Genomic DNA, 17,269 nt, shown 5'->3' with positions numbered 1-17,269 from the left:
CCCCGCGACGATCGAACTGCGCCTGCGCCGGGCTGAAAAATAGCCCAGTGCGCATGCTCCAGCTCACGACGGAAAACGTCAATGACGCCGACGTGAGCGTCATTGACGTAAAGTCGTATTCAGGAACGACTTAGGAAAACGACGTAACCGACGGAAAAAGACGACACGGACCCGACGCCATACTTAACATGGCATACGGCAGACTGGCGTAGGGTTACCCCTCATATAGCAGGGGTAACCTTACGCTTACGGAAACGACGTAAACGACGAGTACGCGACGCAAATTCGTTCGGGAATCTGCGTATCAGGCTCATTTGCATAGTCAAATGAGACCTGAATGTAAACGCCACCTAGCGGTCAGCGTTGTATTGCATTTAGGATCCGACGGTGTAAGTGACTTACACCATTTCGGATCCGAGCCTAATTCTAAATCTTTTGTGAATACAAAACAATGATACGCCGGCGGGATTTTCGAATTACGCCGGTGTATCTGTAGATACACCGGCGTAACTCTTTTAAGAATCTGGCCCTGCATCATTAAACTATAAAAGAAGGGTGGCATGTTGATGCCTCTCTTAGTGCATCCATGACTTTCTGCAATCATAGTATGACCTGTCTCCCCTTTAAATGATTGAATGTTGCTCGGTATGATTCAATATTAAAAATATCTTGTGACAAAAATTAAGTACTGCAGGGGACAGCTCCAGGTTGGGGCTGAGTTTTGCAGCTTGAGATACTTTTTTTTCAAGCTGCTGGGGGAACTTTTTGCTAATTAAAACATTCCAGAAGTAGGCTTTTAGCTTCATTGCTTAAAGTGGTTGTAAACCCCTATGTCGGGTACACACGACCATTTTTCATGACATTAAAAATACAAATTTTTAAATTGGTCGTGAAAAACGGTCATGTGTATGCTCCAGAGCATTTTTCTCGACAAGAAAAATGGGCTAAAATTTTTTAGAACCTGCTTTATTTTTTATCGTCATTCTTTTTCACATAGTTCTTTTTCACGTTGTGAAAAACGGTCGTGTGTACACTTTTACTAGGGTGAAATAAACACGCATGCTCAGAAGCAAGTTATGAGACGGGGAAATTAGCAAAAGCAGCTCAAAGGGTGGCTCCATTCTAATGGAACTTCCCCTTTATAGTGTTGTTGTACGTGTTGTACGTCACCGCGCTTTGCTCAAGCATTTATTTTCACGAACGTGTGTATGCAAGGCAGGCTTGAGAGGAATCCTTTTTTATTTGCATGACATGTCGTGTATACGCAGCATTACATATACCCAATGAAGTGAACAGCCTCAGGTGATACACAGAGATAAAACAAATCCTCCTACATATGTTTTACTTGTTTATCTGCAGTCCTGCCAAAGGAACCACGTCACATTGTTCAGTTTCATGTCAGAATGATTGTGGTGTGCAGCCAAGGTCAGATTTATGATTAGGCTCAATATGTCCTTGCCTAGAGTTGGCAGTTGCAGCGAGGCAGATTATATTGTTGTTGCCAACACATTTATTTGCTATAATCAGTGGAAATTAGGATATAAGTGGAAACTTCTCATTTAAGATCCTTAGGGCCAGATTCACATAGAATTGCGGCCGTGTAACGTAACCCGTTTACGTTACACCGCCGCAAGTTTTCAGTGTAAGTGCCCGATCCACAAAGGACTTTCCTGTAAACTTGCGGCGGTGTATCGTAAACACGTCCGGCGCAAGCCCGCCCAATTCAAATGGGGCGGGTACCATTTAAATTAGGTGCGCTCCCGCGCCGGACGTACTGCGCATGCTCCGTTCGCAATTTTCCCGACGTGCTTTGCGCGAAATTACGGCGGCGCGACGTGTTTGTGAATCGCAACGTGCGTAACGTACTTACGCCGGAAAAAAAAAAAATCAAAAGCAACGCGGGAATGACAAGCATACTTTAACATGGTGGAGTAATTTTACACCATGTTAAAGCACCCCTAACTTTGCAACGGGAAACTAAGACTTGCGCCGACGTAACGACGGGAAAAACCTTTGTGGATTGCCGTAACTGCTAATTTGCATACCCGACGCTGGTTTACGACGCAATTTCCCCCCAGCGGCGGCCGCGGTACTGCATCCTAAGATCCGACAGTGTAAAACTATTACACCTGTCGGATCTTAGGGATATCTATGCGTAACTGATTCTATGAATCAGTCGCATAGATAGAAACAGGGATACGACGGTGTATCAGCAGATAAGCCGTCGTATCCCTTTTGTGAATCTGGCCCAATAAGGCTACTTTCACACTGAAAGCCCCCTGGCGTTAGCAGGAAAGCGCCGCTAGTTTTAGTGACGCTTTACCATCATTTTAGCGGTTCTTATCGGCTGCTAGTGGGACACTTTTAACCTAACTGCAGATGAGTTATAGTTGTCAAGGACACGGCGGCCACCCTCTCCTTAACAACCAGCTATTCCGGGCTGTTTTGTTTACATTCTGCTCTTGGTGGGGAAGCCCCTTGACAGCAGATGAGTCATAGTTGTTAAGGACGAGGCGGCCGCCCACTCCTTAACAACCAGCTATTCCGGGCTGTTTTGTTTACATTCTGCTCTTGGTGGGGAAGCCCCTTGACAGCAGATGAGTCATAGTTGTTAAGGACGAGGCGGCCGCCCACTCATTAACAACAAGCTATTCACAAATCCATTCGGATCATTCATTACTTCGGATTCTTCAAAAATCTGAATGAAAGGAATTAATTTCATTGTTTTATTATAATTGATTTTGGATTCATTGAAATTCATTATTATTGATATTTGGATATTTGGATACATCCCATCCAAGATGTGTGGTAGGTATTGTGGAGTTTTCTGTCAAAATGGCCTAATATGGTCATAACAAGTGGGTATTGAAAGCTGCTGCAGGTATGTACAAGTAGTTTCTTTAAGGTTTCATGCACACAGAGCTTAAAAAAAATGACACTTATACAGGCTGTGAGCATTATTTTTTTTAGCCTGTAAAAACACTATGTAAACCTATGCATGCATTAGAAGAAGGGATTGTTTACTGGCTGAGAAAACCTACCAAAGGCATGTTCAGGTGAGGAGCCTAAAAGCAGAAAAGAACACTATATGAGTCTAAATGCGCATAAACACTAGACGCATAAAGCATTATATATTCATTAATGCATTTCAATTGGCAGTATAAATGAACATTCTGGCCAATAGACACTCAAACACTAGACATACCTAAACATGTGTGCAATACGCTGCCTTCACTGTGTTTTTTAAGCAGCTTTTTCCTGCCAAGAGTTCTGGCGTCCAGAGAGGCTTAAACAGACGCCCTGTGTGCATTAGGCCTAAGTGACTTTTAAACATTATAACATACTTTTAATGACCATTTTAAACGGTTTTATGCATTTACGATCAAGTTTTTTTATTGGTGAATTTTGTATGTGTTTCAAAGCAAATACCAAAAACACCAGTAAAGATACAGGGGCAGATTCACAAAGATCTGCCCCGGCGCATCGTATCTGAGATACGCTACGCCGCCGTACCTTACCTGGCTTTGGTTCGAATCCATAAAGATTTTCCGCCGTAAGTTAGGGCGGCGTAGTGTATCTCAAGCGGCGTAATGGCGCGGAATTCAAATGTGGCGAGTAGGGGGCGTGTTTCATTTAAATGAAGCGCTTCCCCGCGCCGAACGAACTGCACATGCTCCGTTTCTAAATTTCCCGCCGTGCATTGAGCTAAATGACGTCGCAAGGACGTCATTTTTTGTGACGTGGACGTAAATTACGTTCAGCCCGATTCACGAACGGCTTACGCAAACGAAAAAAAAAATTCTAATTAAACGCGGGAACGATGGCCATACTTAACATAGCAGGTTTAACTATACGCCACGAAATACCAGCTTTAACTATACGCCGAAAAAAAACGACTAGAGACGACGTAAAAAAATGCGACGGCCGCTCGTACGTTCGTGGATCGTCGGAAATAGCTAATTTGTATACTCGACACGGAAAACAACGTGAACGCCACCCAGCGGACGCCGAAGAATTGCATCTTAGATCCGAAGGCGTACGAAGATGTACGCCTGTCGGATCTAACCCAGATGCCGTCGTATTTTGTTTTGAGGATTCAAAACAACGATACGACGTGGGAAATTTGAAAGTACGCCGGCGTATCAGTAGATACGCCGGCGTACTCTCTCTGTGGATCTGCCCCAATGTATCTATTTTTAATAAGCAAAGACTCATTGCTCAAAAAAACAGTAAGATTACGTCTTCACTTAACCATGTTGAGTTTGTCAGCAATATACTGAAATTAATTGTCAGCTGAATCTTTAAAATAAAATTCTGGCCATTTTAGAATCTAATAGGCAAGGGATTGTCAAACAAAGGACACAGGGAGTTGGGTACCGCCAGGGGAGACAAGTACCTATGCAAAAAAGAATTGCAAAAATGAAACTTTCCCGACGTGCATTGCGGCAAATGACGTCGCAAGGACGTCATTTGCTTCTAAGTGAACGTGAATGGCGTCCAGCGCCATTCACGAATCACTTACGTAAACGACGTGAAATTCAAATTTCACGAGCGGGAAGGGCGGCTATACTTTAGCATTGGCTGCCCCTACTATGAGAAGGGGCAGCCTTATGCTAAAGCCGCCGTACGGAAACTCCGTACCTGGCGTGCGCTGGGCCCGGGCAAGTTTTGTGAATCGGTGATAGTATGCTATTTGCATACTATACGCCGATCACAATGGCCGCGCCCCCTAGCGGCCAACGCAAGAATGCAGCCTAAGATATGAAGGCATAAGGAGGCTTATGCCTGTCATATCCTAGGCTGCAGTCCGCGTAGCGATGTTCCTGAATCAGGGGCATTCGCTACGCGGGAGCAAAACAGCTATTGCGCCGCGCAACCTATGGTTGCGCGTGCGCAATAGCTTCTTGAATCTGGGCCAGTGTAACTACACAAATCCTTTAAAAACATGCTTTAAAATGCCTTTTTGATCACCAATTGGGTCTATGGACCCCATAGGCTAGAAACCGTGTACCGTTGAAAAATTGTTAATCGCTGAAAATGTTAAGAGTTTATTAACATTATATGATATGCCAAGTATTTCTTGTTCTTTGTCTACTACACCTGACCAGACCACCAGTTTTATTATTCTAACCCTTTATTGTTTTATTGTTTTACTGCTTTTGCGTTTTCATTAAGTTTTATACCCCTGGCGCTATTCACCAGGACTGTTGTGCATATCCTGTGTAACATGTACCACACATATAAGTATGCAGGAGCCAGTTTTTGGTTCCCTATTAGTTTGATGTTGTGATCACCTCCTTGGGGTACTATATACTCACTCTTTGTTGTAATATGTGATATTATAATTTTTCTTCAATAAAAAATAATGAAACAAAAAAACATGCTTTAAAATGGGTTTAAAAGCTCAAGATTGTTTAACTTTATGCATGCATGAGGGTAAATAATCTTTACCTGAGCCCCATTGCATTCCAGCAATGTACACAAAAGCCTTGGCTCTCTGGGCACTCGCACTCCTTAACCAATTTCAGGCCCGGGCCAATTCTGACACTTCGTTTCTACATGTAAAAATCATAATTTTTTTGCTATTTTTTGCTAGAAAATTACATAGAACCCCCAAACACTATATATGTTTTTTTTTAACAGAGACCCTAGAGAATACAATGGCAGTCATTGCAACTTTTTTTATCTCGTACGGTATTTGCGCAGCAATTTTTCAAATTTCATGCTTTAAAAAAAAAACAGGAAATAGATACCTAACATGTCATGCTTCAAAATTTCACACGCTCGTGGAATGACGCCAAACTTTGGTACCTAAAAATCCCCATAGGCAACGCTTTAATGCAGATATCTAAATGATGCCTGTAGCTGCAGGCATCATTCAGATATAGCCCCACAAAGCCTAGGATGTCATATGACGTCCTCTGGGCCTCAAGTGGTTAATGGCTGAGACAGCAACATAAAAAAAGCCTTTAATATGACTTTAAAGCTGTGATTTGGTTCTCTGGGACAGCATTAGTGACACCGTATTCTGGCATCACATATATTTTATATGTAATAACTGTATTTACATTTTCATTATTCCTTGGCTTACATACACATACAGCAGGGGTCTCAAACTGGCGGCCCTCCAGCTGTTGTGAAACTACAAGTCCCATGAGGCATTGCAAGGCTGACAGTTACTCAAAATGACTCAAAAAGCCGGAGGGCCACTGGTTTGAGACCCCTCACATACAGAAACCCAATATGACTGATTTGTACTGAAATAAAGCTCCTGTTATATGAAGGAAGATCTAAGTTAGGTTATGAGGACAGTCTAATTACCGGTAGTTCTGATTTAGTAAGTCAAATAGCACGTTTGTGTCTATTTCTAATCAATAGATTTAGGAATTTTGCTCTGAGACCTGTGTTTGTAATTTACATCTACTGCTACTAAGACATACTAGCTGTTTATCAGTAGTGCACACCCAACTAAATATAGCAGAAATAGGTCACACCTTGTTGTGTCTGTCGGTGTCTAGGTAATATACATTGACTATGGCTGCAGACGCGTGTGTGCTCCTGATATTTTTGCTGTTTACTGGGAGATGAATAATAATGAAGGGTATTTATCTAAGTGTCTGAAAACCAAGGATATAGCCCTTTAAATGTAAGTCCTTTAATTTTTTTATATCTACTTGATTGTTTAAAATTAGCTTTGTTTATAGGTTCATGTCACATGAACAGTTGTTACCAGTCACCTATGGGAACCAGACAGAATTAAGCGTTTTGAATTGTTAGTTACACGAATGATGATTTTGATTGGTTGTTATAGATGCTTACATTTCGTTATTAAATAATTGTATACACACACATTAACCCCTTCCATACAGGGCATTTTCACCCCCTTCCTGCCCAGACCAATTTTTAGCTTTCAGCGCTGTTGCACTTTGAATGACAATTGCACGGTCATGCTACACTGTACCCAAACAAAATCTTTATGTTTTTTTCCCCCCACAAATAGAGCTTTCGTTTGGTGGTATTTGATCATCTCTGCGTTTTTTTTTTGCTATAAACAAAAGAAGAGCGACAATTTTTAAAAAAAAAACACAATATTTTTTACTTTTTTATTTAATAAATATCACAATAAAAAATAACAAAATTCCTTAGTTTAGGCCGATACGTATTCTTCTACATATTTTTTGGTAAAAAAAAAAAAATCGCAATAATCGTATATTGATTGGTTTATAAGTTATACCGGCGCCTGTTGTGGCAGCAGCTGCTGCCGTTACCGAGATATCCATCTTCAAAAAGAGGATGTATATAGTCGTGCACGGGTCCTTAACCCCCTTGGCGGTAAACCCGAGCGTGACTGGGGGTGGGTTTCCAATGTTAGGATCGGTAACCCCGAGTCACGCTCGGGCTGGACGTGCAGAGTGTGCAGCGGCGCGGCTTACCTTTCGCTGGATCCACAGGCAAGTTACTTACCTTGTCCCTGGATCCAGCGATGCTACCCCACTGTGTGAGCGAGCGGGACCTCCTCGCTCGATTCACAGTCTCCCCGTGTGCCGCCGATCTCCGTTCCCTGCGACGTTACGACGCACGGGGGCGGAGAACGGCGCCAAATTCAAAAAAGTAAACAAACACTTTACATACAGTATACTGTAATCTTATAGATTACAGTACTGTATGTAAAAAATACACACCCCCCTTGTCCCTAGTGGTCTGCCCAGTGCCCTACATGTACTTTTATATAATAAAAAATGTTCTTTCTGCCTAAAAACTGTAGATTGTCCAAAAGTGTCCCTTTATGTCAAAAATGGTTTTAGATCAGCTAGAAAACAGTGATAATAAATTACAATCACTTGCAGAATTGTGCGATAGCGATTTGCGGGGAAATTCGTCATAAAAAAAATAAAATAATGACAGCGACAATTCTGCAACTGCAAATTTCAGTGATTTTGAGTTGATTACATTATTGAATAATTTTTATTATAATTATATTATTATTTTTTTATAATTATTTATAATTATTTATTATATTATAATTTATAATTTTGTTTTAAAGAAAAAATCATACCCGGGATGCCTACAAGACTCTTGCTTGGTCAGATTTAAGTGAGTTATTTCTAAAAATTACAGACCTACAGTATAAAACGCCAAATTTCCTTGCAAAATAATTGTACCGTTTTTGGTACGTAATTCCAGACAGAATCATACCGCCAGGGAGGTTAAGTGGTTAAACTACCCAGTGTCGTTATACCAAAAACACTAAATTCAGTGATAGTGTAAGTCCATTATAAATTTTAATATTAAACAACAACAAAATGTGTTCAAATTCCTCTGTGTAATAAAGTGCCAAACCAACCACTTTCTATGTGAAAATATGTGTATTTATGCTTCCACTCTCCAATAGATAATGCACCTTACCAGACCAGCTGCCCATTGTATAAAGGGCTATATCTGTGCTTTGCAATCCAAAGTAATCCACAGTTTTTATCAACAGATGTTCCCAATCCCAAACAATATGAATGGTAATATCATGTAAAAAGAGTTAAATAAAGGTAGTATTTTATCAGTTAGAAGCATTTATTCCACACCAATATGCTTACATAAATAGGAAACAATACTCTGCACACATCCAAGATGTCCGAACAGGTACTCCCAGCAGTGTGTCTGATGTCACATATTGACGCATTTCACCGATTGACCTTTTCAAAGAATAACAAATCCTTTGAACATATGTTTTCGAAGGAAGTGAGAGTCAGGAGGTGAATCCAGTATGTTTAGAGGTTGATTGTACATAATCACAAAATTGAAGGGATTTTAACAAGGGAAAGCCTAAAATATCACGTATAGTCAACAAGTCAAATAGCTGACGAAAACATGCTTTAAACCACCACAAAAATCGATGTAGCTCTTTGCATCCCAGAGGAAAAGAGAAATTGTTAGTGAAAGTTGCAAGGGGGTGATAACAGTTTACGAAATCCAATATTTTCAACCAAGGTTTGCGCACTGTGTTAGTAATGTATTTACAGGGGTCAGGAGCAGTCTATAGAACCGTATCTATCACCAAAAGTGGGAACAGTTCCTCTTTGGGCAAAATATAACTTTTTTTTTTGAGATTCAGGATCTAGAATTGTGCCAGGTAAAACTTATGCATGCCCACTGAATGGACCATAGACTGTAAATGAACATTAACTGAGAAAACCACGAATGGCTGGAACTGTTTAGGAAGCATTGTCCTCTACAGGGCTACCATCTTTCCTATCCAGAATATTTGGTACTTATGTAAATATTGTTTTCCATAGGAGGATGCGATAAAGACTACCAGATAGAGGAGGTAGAAAGACTTCCAATGATAATTAAAGTTTTCTTTAAAGGCTTACAGTAATGGAAAAAATATTGCGCTCATTCAAAGTTAACCAGCAGCAGCTAAACAGTGTTTTTTTACACCAACAACAAATAAGCAAAACGACAGCTGCGCTAAAGAAACAAAATATGAGAATAAAAATAGAGATGCCTCTATATAGATGAAGTGCACATGTTGAAAATAAAAAAATATATAACAATGACTGAACATCAATAAATCAAATGAAGTGCTCACACGTGAATAAATGAAAAAACAATAATAACAGGTGTGATGAAAGGGAGTCCAATTAATGAACTGTCCATAAAATACAATCTAGAGTCCATAGAAATAGGATGACCCGTGACCACGTCCTCTTTGCGACGAAACGTTGGGCAGGCGACGTTCTGACGTCACCGCGTTACCAGCTGAACCCGGAAGACGGGCAGGCATATCGAGGAGCCGGGCGGCTCGATGGTTTTACATGCTTCTTAATATCATCAACATTGTAAGTGAATTTTTTTATACTACATTAAACACCCCTTGGATTTTACACTATGCGAGTTCTCTTTTCCTGACATATCATATCGGTACATTTACTGGATGTGAACGGCTGCATGGAGGATAACCCTGGTGGAAAGCTGTGGTGAAATTAACCTTTAAGCGAGTTTGATCTCCTAACCAGAGATCAATACCATCTGGTAAGAGGCAGCTATTACTGTACCTGTTGTGGTGGTTTTCTTTCTTTACATTTTCTGGATGTCAGCAGTTAGTGCACTGGATATTCATTGCTTCAGACACTCTTGTGATAATTTATTCACCGTTTGGGGATCATATTTCTATGGACTCTAGATCGTATTTTATGGACAGTTCATTAATTGGACTCCCTTTCACCACACCTGTTATTATTGTTTTTTCATTTATTCACGTGTGAGCACTTGCTATATATTTTTTTATTTTCAACATGTGCACTTCATGGAAAGGGAGTCACCGCTCCAGGTGGATCTTTAGCAGACAATTGGAGGAACCTCCCAGGAGTCCAAGGTGCTGGCAATGCACTAGGCAAACATGGAAAACATGGAAATCGATGGACAGCCGCACTCCGGATAAACTTGAGAAAGTTGTCTTTATTGATAAAAGTAAGACATGCACATCCAAAGATACAGTCACATAAGGGGACAGCCGACGCGTTTCGCACACAGTTAGTGCTTAGTCATGGCTGTGTGCACTTCATTTATATAGAGGCATCTCTATTTTTTATTCTCATTTTTTGTTTCTTTAGTGCAGCTGTCGTTTTGCTTATTTCTTTAAGGGCTTGTTTAGACTTGTTCAAGGCTAAGCATCGTGACTATGGAATAAACTATCGCTTTTGTTGAATTTAGCGGGAAGTGCCACCGTTAAACTTGACCCAATCAAGTAAATTGGGAAGTGCAACAAACACCCCATGACCGTGTGCCATGCACGTGGTTGCAGTGCATTGGTGCAGCAATTGTGGGGTAAAACAGGCAGTGCGGAGGTGTGACCTTCTGTCAAATGCCTCTGAAAAGTGGATTGTATTTCAGAGGCACAGCAGTATAGACACAAGCCTTAGAAAAAAGTATAACAGATATTAGGAAATAAAATAAGGAGTAATGCCCTGTACACACGATCGGAGTTTCCTTCAGAATAAACTCCGAAGTGTTTTTCAGACGGAATTCCGTTCAAGCTGTCTTGCATACACACGGACACACCAAATTCCGTCCGTCAAAAATGTGGTGACGTACAACACTACAACAAGCCTAGAAAAATGAAGTTCAATGCTTCCGAGCATGCGTCAAATTGTTTCCAAGCATGCATGTTTTTTTCTCCGTCGGAGTTCCATACAGACAAATGGAATTTCCGTCAGAAAAAAAAGAACATGGGGCCAGATCCTCAAAAGGGATAAGCCGGCGTAACTGCTGTTACGCCGTCGTATCCCTGTTTCTAACTATGGAACTGATCCACAGAATCAGTTTTCCATAGTTAGGCAGAAGATCCGACATGTGTAAGGGACTTACACTGCCGGATCTTAGGATGCAGTACCGCATCCGCCGCTGGGGGCATTTTGTTTTGAAATGCCGCCTCGGGTATGCAAATTAGCACTTACGGAGATCCACGAAGCTTTTCAGCTTAGTTTTTTCTCCGTAAGTTTTAGTTTGCAAACGCAAAATTAGGGCTGCTTTTACAAAGTGTAAACTGTTTACACCATGTAAAAGCAGACCCTTCTGTCCAGAGACGCGATTTTTTTTTCATTTTGAATTTTTTTTTCCGCGCCGTATCTTTTTTTTTTTCCCGACGCAACTTTTTTGACCCGTCGCAATCCACAAAGCTCGGCGTAACGTAATTTCGCGCTATGCACGTCGGGAAAATGACGTCACGAGCATGCGCAGTACGGCCGGCGCGGGAGCGCGCCTAATTTAAATGGGAATCGCCCCCATGAAAATAGGAACGCCTTGCGCCGGCGGAATTTAAGTTACACAGCCAAAAATTTCTAGGTAAGTGCTTTGTGGATCGGGCACTTAGGTAGAAATTTTAAGGCAGTGTAACTTAAATGGGAAAAATTAAGTTACGCCGGATCTTTGTGGATTACCCCCTTGTTCTCTTTCTAACTCTGTCTGAATTTCCGACGGAAAAATTTCGATGGGACATACACACGGTCGGAATATCCGATGAAAATATTCCGTCTGACTTTTTCCATCGGAAATTTTGATCGTGTGTACGAGGCATAAGGTGTGCTGAAGCACCTGTAGCTGCCAAATGTATTGATTTAATAACTACTGCATCCACAGATTTTGTTTTAGACTGGAATTCTTAGGCCTTGTACACACGACCGGACAGTCCGCTGAAAACGGTCCGCCGGACCATTTTCATCGGACATGACCGGTCGGAGATTTCTGTCTGATGGTTGTACACACCATCAGACAGAAATGAGAGGCATTCCGCGCGGACAGACAGCGCGGTGACGTGTCCACGCCGTCGCCGCGACGATGACGCGGCGACGTGCGCGACGCAGGAAGGTCAATGCTTCCACGCATGCGTCAAAGTCATTCGACGCATGCGAGGGATGCAGGCCGCTCGGACATGTACGGTAGGTCTGTACAGAGGACTGAACATGTCCGACGGACAGGATTCCAGCGGGCTGTTTCTAAACAAGTTTGGAAATATTTGCCCGCTGGAAAAAGGCCCGGCGGGCAAATGTATGCTGGAATCCTGTCCGCTCGGCTGTACAGACGACCGAACATGTCTGCTGAACCTGGTCCGCGGACCAGTTTCAGCAGACATGTTTGGTCGTCTGTACGGGGCCTTAGTGTGAGCTAAATCATTTTACAGTGCAAAAATGATGGTCTGTGTGTTGGTCAGCATTGGCCTAAGTTACCTAGTACTTTCAATTAAATCTGTATTAAGTTGATTCCTTTAATTGATTTCATGATCTCTATCATGACCCAAGTATATTCTCCTCAAACATTTCCCCTACATAGGTCTATGCTCCTCAGTCAGAGAGCAACAGCTGTGGCCTAGTGTTTTGTTGACATGTTTGTGCCTGGAAGTCTGGTAGCAGACAGATATACACCTAAGGGACTTAAACCATCCAAAAATAGTCTGGCATATCAACACTTTCTCTGCTGGAATAGTAACAGACTTCTGGATAAGATTAGGTGTAATATTTGTCAGAGACTGTGGATAAAGATACGATGACTGCCAAGAAGCATAGGCATGAAGAACACATATCAGGGTCATTCAATTTAGGCCTTGTCTGAAAATGACACTGAAAGAGGTTGTAAAGGTAAAAAAAATATTCCCTAAATAGCTTTCTTTACCTTAGTGCAGTCCTCTTTCACTTACCTCATCCTTCCATTTTGCTTTGTAAAGAAGAAGATGCGCCAATCTGATGCCGCATACACACGATCATTTTTCAGCATGAAAAAAACGTAGTTTTTAAAAAATGTCATTTAAAATGATCGTGTGTGGGCTGCACATCGTTTTTCAGGTTCTGAAAACGACAATTGTTTTTTTTCAAACATGCTGCATTTTTTAACGTTGTTTTAAACAATGTTGTTTTTCGGGTTGTAAAAAATGATCGTGTGTGGGCTAAAACAAGGTAAAAAACCTGCGCGTGCTTAAAAGCAAGTTATGAGACGGGAGCGCTCATTCTGGTAAAACTACCTTTCTGAATGGAGTAAGCACATTCATCACGCTGTAACAGACAAAAAAGCGCAAATCGTCTTTTACTAACACAGAATCAGCTAAAGCAGCCCAAATGCGAATGGAACTTCCCCTTTAAAGTGCAGTTGTACGTGTTGTACGTCACCGCGCTTTGCTAGATCATTTTTTTTAAAACGATGGTGTGTAGGCAACATTATTTTAAAGTGGAGGTTCACCCACAAATGTTAATTTTTAACCTTAGATTGATGCTCATTTTGTCTAGGGGAATCGGCTAGTTTTTTTAAAATCGAAGCTGTACTTTAGAGAGCGATCTTCTCCGCCGCTTCCGGGTATGGGCTGCGGGACTGGGCGTTCCTATTTTGATCGACAGTTTTCCGACAGGCTTCCGACGGTCGCATCCATCGCGTCACAATTTTCCGAAAGTAGCCGAACGTCAGTGCGCAGGCGCCGTATAGAGCCGCACCGACGTTCGGCTTCTTTCGGCTACTCGTGACGCGATGGATGCGACCGTCGGAAGCCTGTCGGAAGACTGTCAATTAAAATAGGAACGCCCAGTCCCGAAGACCATACCCGGAAGCGGCGGAGAAGATCGCTCTCTAAAACGGTAAGTACAGCTTTGATTTTAAAAAAAATAGCCGATTCCCCTAGACAAAATGAGCATCAATCTAAGGTTAAAAAAATTTTTTAGGGTGAACTCCCGCTTTAATGATGAAGTTGGGAAAACTTTGTTTTTTAGACATGCTGAAAAACTATGTTTTCTTTCATGCTGAAAAATGATCGTGTGTACGCGGCATAAGTGCAGTAAAAATAGAAAATTGAATAGGAATATGTATCACATACAGCCAAATGGCAACTCACAAAACTGGAGAGGTACAAGGCATGGTAATGGTAAAAGCAGGTCCGGTGTCACTATAGGTGCTCCGCGGTCCCTGGTCCTGAACAGAAATCCTCGGCAGGCAGGAGAGATGGGTTTGATGGAGATCCAGTGCCACCGAGAGCCACGGGGAAGCAGGAAACAGGAAGCGACAATCAAGACGGCGTGCGTGTCAGCGTGGAGCGCAGCGCTCCGTCGTCGCACCGGAATCGTCGCACATGGATCTGAAGAAACAGCGGAGGCTGTGAAACGCGTCATCCCATTGTCTGGCTCCGTGTTCTACGTCACTTCCGTTGCGACGACGGAGCACTGCGCTCCACGCTGACATGCACGCCGTCTTGATCGGCGCTTCCTGCTTCCCCGTGGCTCTCAGTGACACTGGATCTCCATCAAACCCAGCTCTCCTGCCTGCCGAGGATTTCTGTTCAGGACCAGGGACCGCGGAGCACCTTTAGTGACAGCGGACCTGCTTTTACCATTACCATGCCTTGTACCTCTCCAGTTTTGTGAGTAGCCATTTGGCTGTATGTGATACATATTCTTATAAAATTTTCTATTTTTACTGCACTTAGATTGGCGGATCTTCTTCTTCTTTACATATATTTCAGAGCTTGCTTCTGCTTCAGGGTTCCTGCCGCTAGTGCTTATATGCATTTGGACTATTGATTGGATTTTTATTGGACACTGGACTTTACTCTAGGATCATTTTCATTTTCATTTTTATTTACTTATGGACCATATACCATTATTTCACTGACCATTATTGTGTACACCCTAATAATCGTGCGCCATCTTATCACATTTTTTTTTTTCCATTTTGCTTTCAAATGTGTTTATTTCTTCTGAGAAATCCTCACTTCCTGTTCTTCTGTCTGTAACTCACCACCGTAATGCAAGGCTTTCTCCCTGGTGTGGAGAAAGCCTCTTGAGGGAGGAGGGGGCGAGCAGGAGGGTCAGGACGCTCTCTACTTTGCAGATAGTGAAAGGAGCTGTGTGTTAGTGGGCATCCTGACACTCCTGCGCGCTCCTCCCCCCTCAAGAGGCTTTCTCCACACCAGGGAGAAAGCCTTGCATTACTGTGTGTAGTTACAGACAGAAGAACATGAAGTGAGGATTTCTCAGAAGAAAAAAGGACATTTAAAAGAAAAATGGAAGGATGAGGTAAATGAAGGAGGACTGCACTAAGGTAAAGGAAGCTATTTAGGGAAAACATTTTTTACCTTTACAACCCCTTTAAGCCAGGTACCTTGAAATGGTCAAGGCCACAGTTTTTTAAGAAAATAAATATATTTACAGTATTCCGTTGTAACAAAAAACAACAACATTATCAAGTTAAGCATAAGCCCATGTTACAGATTAACTATCACTTTTGTCTAAACTATAGGTTCTAGACAGGCATCCAATTAATCAAAGGCCCCAGGGGCCCCAGGGGGGCACAAAACAGACACTGTGAAACTGCTTTCAGGGTAGAACCTGTGGCATAACAAAAAGCAATAATAGTGAGAGTGGTGGGAATGTTCTAAGAGACTTGGGGCCAGATTCACAAAAGAGATACGACGGCGTATCTCCTGATACGCCGTCGTATCTCTGTGATCCGCCCGTCCTAACTATGCGGCTGATTCATAGAATCAGTTCCGCATAGATAGCCCTAAGATCCAACAGGTGTAATTGACTTACACCGTCGGATCTTAGGATGCAATTCTAGGCCGGCCGCTAGGTGGCGATTCCATTGCGGTCGGCGTAGAATATGCAAATGACTACTTACGGCGATCCACGAAGATACGCGCGTTCGTTGCAATCTCTTACGTCGTCGCTAGTCGTTTTTTCCCGTTGCAAAGTTAGGCCTGCTTTAACATGGCTTATCTTTAGAACAGCCATGTTAAAGTATAGCCGTCGTTCCCGCGTCGAATTTCAATTTTTTTTTTTTTGCGTAAGACATCCGGGAATACGAAACGCCGTAACGCACGTCGCCGTTCAAAAAAACTTCGGGGCGCCGTAATTTTGCGCAAAGCATGTCGGGAAATTTCCTAACGGAGCATGCGCAGAACGTTCGGCGCGGGAACGCGCCTAATTTAAATGGTGCCCGCCCCATTTGAATTAGGCGTGCTTGCGCCGAGCGGATTTACGTTACACCACGGGAAGTTTACAGGTAAGAGCTTTGTGAATCAGGCACTTACACTGTAAACCTGCGGCGGAGTAACGTAAATGGGATACGTTACGCCGCTGCAGCGTAACGTAATTCTCTCTGAATCTGGCCCTAGGTATTTTAACCCCATCCCATATCATTTAACCAAGATGTTCTCCATTTTAAGCTAAACCTATGTCATGCCTTTATATTTCAGTCTGTTTATTGTAGTTTTGGACATCATAACGAGCACTTACAGCTCAGTAAGAAAAAATATATACACCAAAGTATCTGTGGGTTATCTCAACAAAGTATGGAAATTGTTTTTCACTTACAAGTATAAAGCCCTGTACACACGGCCCAGATTCTGTCAGGAAAAAAAACGTTGTTTTTCCTGACGAGATTCCTGGCAAGATTCTCTTGCCGGCCGAGTGTACACAATTCAAAAGAACCGCCGTTCTTTTGAATGACACGAACGCGGTGACGTCATCGACTACGACGAGCATGCGCTCATCACATTTGATGCAGTCGCCACCATCTTGCTTCACCCTACCTATGCCTTGGAAGCTACCGTACATGCATCAAAGTCATTTCGAACATGCACGGGTTTCCATGGAGAGGTAAATATACACATGCTCGGGTTTCTCGGCAGGAAAACACTGCAGAGAATCTCACGACGAGAAAATAGAGAGCAGTTTCCCTATTTTTCTCGTCTAGATTCTGGGCAGTTTTCTTGACGAGAAACCTCAAAGAGGGGATTATA

General features: G+C 42.4%; 1 protein-coding gene across 2 annotated transcripts in view; it reads left to right on the top strand.

The window, feature by feature from the left end:
• Positions 1-17,269, top strand: part of LOC120915353 (synaptotagmin-1-like) — a 275,825-nt gene that overhangs the window by 146,692 nt on the left and 111,864 nt on the right. The window contains exon 1 of one of the 2 annotated variants that reach the window (XM_040325773.1): positions 6,351-6,646. The exons of the other annotated variant lie outside the window; for it this stretch is intronic. The gene's annotated coding sequence lies outside the window, so the exon portion shown is untranslated. Of the gene's footprint in view, positions 1-6,350; positions 6,647-17,269 lie in introns of those variants that run through there. 2 annotated transcript variants of the gene reach the window in all.

The sequence above is a fragment of the Rana temporaria genome, chromosome 10 (genome assembly GCF_905171775.1).
Source record: "Rana temporaria chromosome 10, aRanTem1.1, whole genome shotgun sequence".
In the NCBI taxonomy this organism is placed as follows: Eukaryota; Metazoa; Chordata; class Amphibia; order Anura; family Ranidae; genus Rana; species Rana temporaria.
The sequence above is the reverse complement of the archived record's forward strand: the minus strand, read 5'-3'. Positions and strand labels throughout refer to the sequence as shown.